Source organism: Cupressus sempervirens, chromosome 8 (assembly GCF_028749045.1).
Source record: "Cupressus sempervirens isolate cs-2001-9-10 chromosome 8, ASM2874904v1, whole genome shotgun sequence".
Lineage (NCBI taxonomy): Eukaryota > Viridiplantae > Streptophyta > Pinopsida > Cupressales > Cupressaceae > Cupressus > Cupressus sempervirens.
Genome location: NC_143125.1, coordinates 391,235,813 through 391,240,860, shown reverse-complemented (window position 1 = coordinate 391,240,860; position 5,048 = coordinate 391,235,813).

Sequence of the window (5,048 nt, the reverse complement as noted above, 5' to 3'; positions counted from 1 at the left end):
ATATAAATGCAAATTGATTTTTATTCATCCAACAAGACTATATTAAAAATTGTATAATTTTAGATAAAAATAAAGACGGGTATATATATCTGTGTGTGCGCATGTGTCTATGTCTACACACACACACACACACACATCATTACAACCTTATTTTAAAACCAAGTATAAAATACCTCTATTGTTGGGAGTGAGTGTGTGTGTCTACACACACACACACACACACACACACACACACACACACATTATATATGTGCGTACGTATACATACATACATACATACATACATATATGTATGTATGTATGTATGTATGTGTGTGTGTATGTATGTAGTATAAACGCGTGTGTATATATATATATAAAATTGTGTGTGTGTGTGTGTGTGTATATCATATTACAATATTATTTTAAGATCAAGTATGAAATACTTCTATCATTGGGAGAATTGTCTTCAAATAAAGACACAAATTTGCCTAGTTATGAACTTCATCGTGAATTCACTTGCAAAGATGAACTGGGTTCATATCCAATCCATCAAGAAATCCTTAAGCTTTATGTTATATATATATATATATATATATATATATATATATATATATATATATATATATATATATATATATATATATATATATATATATATATATATATATATATATATATATATATATATATCTTTACAATATTATTTTAAGACCAAGTATGAAATACTTCTATCATTGGGAGAACTGTCTTCAAATAAAGACACAAATTTGCATAGCTATGAACTTCATTGTGAATTCACTTGCAAAGATGAAGTGGGTTTATATCCATTCCATCAAGAAATCCTTAAGTTTACTGTCCTCGAGTTTTAAAAATTAAAGTCAACACTAAAACAATAACCAAACATAAATTAAACACACCAAGAACAAGCCACTCAATGTTCTTTTATAACACATCCCTATGACTATTTTCCTTCTGCCTATCTCTTGGTATTTTTTTTTTGTCTCTTTATTGTGCCCCTTTAAATTAAAATGACTTTATCATCTATTCATTAAGCTTCATTAAAGTAATTTTAGTACTTAATTAAATAATTAAATTAAGTTGTCATAAAATTTGATATTATTTGACAACTTGAATTTCAATTATTTAATTGACTTCTAATGTCCCAAAAAGGGGATGTTACAATCCCCCCTTCTCAGAGATTGTCTGCATTCAAGCAATTTGCACTTTCATGTTGAAACCAAATGTTTGGATCCCATATCAACCTCAAGAATGTTGCTCTACCAATTGGCTATGCTACTATGATATAGACAACAACATACCTAGAATTGTGAAGCAACTCATCAAAATTCAACTGAAGCAATACATTAAACATGACAATGTTAGGATCCCAAATTATCATGTTGTCACAATTGCTAACATATGTGGAGATAGTATTATAGCAAGGAGCTACCAACAATTATCAAAAAAATTTAAACAATTGATTTCTCGTGAAAAGCATAACACCCATCAAAGGCAAACAATAAAATATATTAGCTAGTCCTAAGTTGTTGGTGTAAAATATAAACTACTTCAAGACTGAGGTTAATAGTAATGATGTGAAGGAACTTGTACCACAATAATCAATCAAAAATGCCACTAAATCATAAGAATTGAGTAAGGAAGTAGTTGAAAATTCATCATCCACTATCAAACCATATCTACCATCAATCCTCAACCAAAAATTACTCAACTACTGAACCATAGATTCCATCCAACTCCTTTGTAGATCAAATTTTGAACCCATGTGTAAGTTGATCAAAAAGTGGGCAATAATACCAACTCAAGAAATTTATCCAATACTCCACTCATGTGACCCAAACTTGTCACTAGAAACTGCACTTAGGATCAAAATCGTGTAATCAATTACATTCTCGTCACCAGAGTCACTAGAGTCTACCTTGAATAAAGAATTGCCAACCAATTGAATATCATCTTTTATTTCCAACTCATACTTAGGGTCTAGCTAGTCCAAATATTTATTGCTCTATATTTGGGGACAATTACCCAAATCATAAATTTGTTGTGTGTCATCAAGTTCCTTAATCACTTCCTTGTGAGTGGCTTCATTAGAAGTCTAGTTTTCTTCATTCTCTACTCCCCAACTTCTTTAAATACTTCCTTTTTGGTTGATCAACACTCACACTTCACCCAATTCTCTTCCCTTCACCAAATTCATACTTCTATCTGCTTGGTATACTCCTTTGTACTTGTTCAGCTTCCAACAACTTCATCCTTTATGTTCATCCCTTACATAGATCAAATGAATCTGACCATGAAGATCCAAATAGAGGAAGGATGAGAGAAAGTGTTGTTTGCTTGATAGCTGGAAACTAGAATACAAATTCTGGTGAATAAGAATGGGAATATCTTTTAGATGCATCTTGTGAATTAGGAGTGTATGTCATCAATGCCTATGCTACCCAATAAAATGTAGTCGAGAGTCTAGTCTAGGGTTTGATGAGTTTGGTTCACAATCTGCTCTAGTGGATCACGTTGATCCATCTAGGTCTATTCCTAATTTGAATTCATTTGGAACTTTCACTATAGGCTTGACCTCTCATGTCACCAGAGATGACTCCTTCCTACCAACAAACTTGAAGCCTCCACTTCCCTCTCATTGATCCACCCCAATCTCATAGATTGGTCTACTTAAAACCAAAGACTAGAACTATCATCTTTTCAGAATGACTATGAGATTGCTTGCTACCTCAATACCATTAAACCTATGATATCTTCCACCAGCAAACCTGTGGTTAACATGATAGAAACAAATATCAAGTACTTTAGTAACAAAATCAAGAGAAAAACAAAAAATAAGCTTTTAGATGGCGAAAAACACTTTATGGTGGTATCTAAACCCCAAAAAAGTAAAAATAAAGACATATCTAAAGGTGAAAACCTCTTATTGAGGCATCTAAAGATGAGGTACTTGCTAGTCTGCCAAGCTATTTTAGGACAGATCTTTGATTCTCATCGAGTTTATGTAGCCTATTAACTTGGGTACATAAGAGTCTCCCAAAATCATTCATGTGGCTCAATCTTTATCAGTGGAAGAAAAGGAGAACTTCACCAAGTTTTTCAAAGACAAAAATATCAACTTTGCATGGACCTATTCAGATATGCTTGGCCTTGACAATAATTTAATCATGCATTACCTATCTATTTCTCCTGGTGTCATCTTGTCAAGCAAAATGTTGAGGAAAATGCATCCACATGTTGCTCTCTTGGTTAAAGAAAAACTAGAAAAGCTCTTAAGTGCAAACTTCATTAGAGCTGTTGATTATGTAGAGTGGATCTTTGACATTGTACCTGTGTCCAAACACGATAAGTCCATTTGAGTGTGCATCGATTTTAGAGATTTAAACAAAGCATGCCCTAAGGATGATTTTCCACTGCCTAACATAGATATGATAATGGACATGACCACAGGTTATGAAATGTACTCTTTAATGAATGACTTCTCTGGTTATAATCAAATCAAAATTGCCCCTGGGGATCAAGAGAAAACTACCTTTACATGTGCATGGGGTACTTTATTGGAACATCATGCCTTTTGGGTTAAAGAATGCATAAGCCACCTACCTAAGTGCCATGACCACCATCTTCCACGGCATGATGCACAAAAATATGGAAGACTATGTTGATGACACATTGGCCAAATCTAAAAAAGGAGATACACATCTTGATGACCTTAGTTTGATATTGGACTGCACGGAACAATTTGAGCTTTAGGTTAAATCCCAAAAAGTGTTCCTTTATGTCACATCAAGAAAAATACTTGGATACATCATATCAGCTAAAGGCATTGAGGTTGGGCTAGAAAAGGTGTAAGCCATCATGGAAATGCCTCCTCCTAGGAATATCAGTCAATTAAGAAGTCTTCAAGGACTTCTTTAATCCATTAGTAAGTTCATTTTTCAACTAGACATAAAAGCACAATCCTTCAACAAGAACTTGCACAAAGGTTCCACATGTGTCTGGAATGGGGAATGTCAATAAAACTTAGATCAAATCAAAGGGTAGTTGGCTAAACCTCCAGTATTGATGCCACCCATATTAGGAAAACCATTGATACGATATATCTCAGCTACAATTTCTTCCCTAGGAACACTATTAGCACAAAGTGATGAGATTGGAAAAGAATGTGCTATCTACTACATTAGTCACACTTTGGTGGCTTATGAAATGAATTACGACAACATTGAAAAGGCTTGCCTTGTAGTGGTATTTGCGTCCCAAAAGATTAGACACTACATGCTTGCCCATACAGTGCACCTTATTGTAAAGATTGATCCCCTAAAATATTTACTCAATAAAGTTGTTCTTATCATATGTCTAGCTAAATGGATGATGATTCTCTCTGAACTTGACATTCAATATGACGAATGCAAAGCTTTCAAGGGGCAAGCCATATATGATCAACTTGTTGATTTTCCATTGCAAGATAACGCTCTTATGTAGATTGAATTTCCTGATGCTTCTATCATGTATGTCACTAAAAGAACATGGAAGATGTTCTTGGACAACTCTCACACCTAGAATGGAGCTGGTGCAGGAATCATGTTTGTCACCCCTCATGGGTATACAATCCCTAAGTCCTACAAACTATTTTTTCCTTGTGCCAATAATGTAGCAGAGTATGATCCATTAACTAATGGGATTAAAATTACTTTAGAATGGAGGATCATAGAGCTACACATCTATGGAGACTCTTAGCTTGTTATTAACCAAGTTAATAATGATTATCAAACCAAAGATGAAAAGCTTATACCATACAAGAAATTGATTGATGCCCTACGAAACTACTTTGTGTTTGTGACATTCTAACAAATTCCTAGGGTGGAAAATAAAGATGTAGATGCTATGACCACTCTAGCATCTATTCCTCAGTCATAAGAATATGAATCACATTTTGAGTTCCTAGTGGAAGAATTACATCACCTCGCATATGACTCCTCTGACAATCATGTGATCTACACCATTGTCAGTCATGACTCATTTAGATAATTCCTGAAAATCTAACGTGT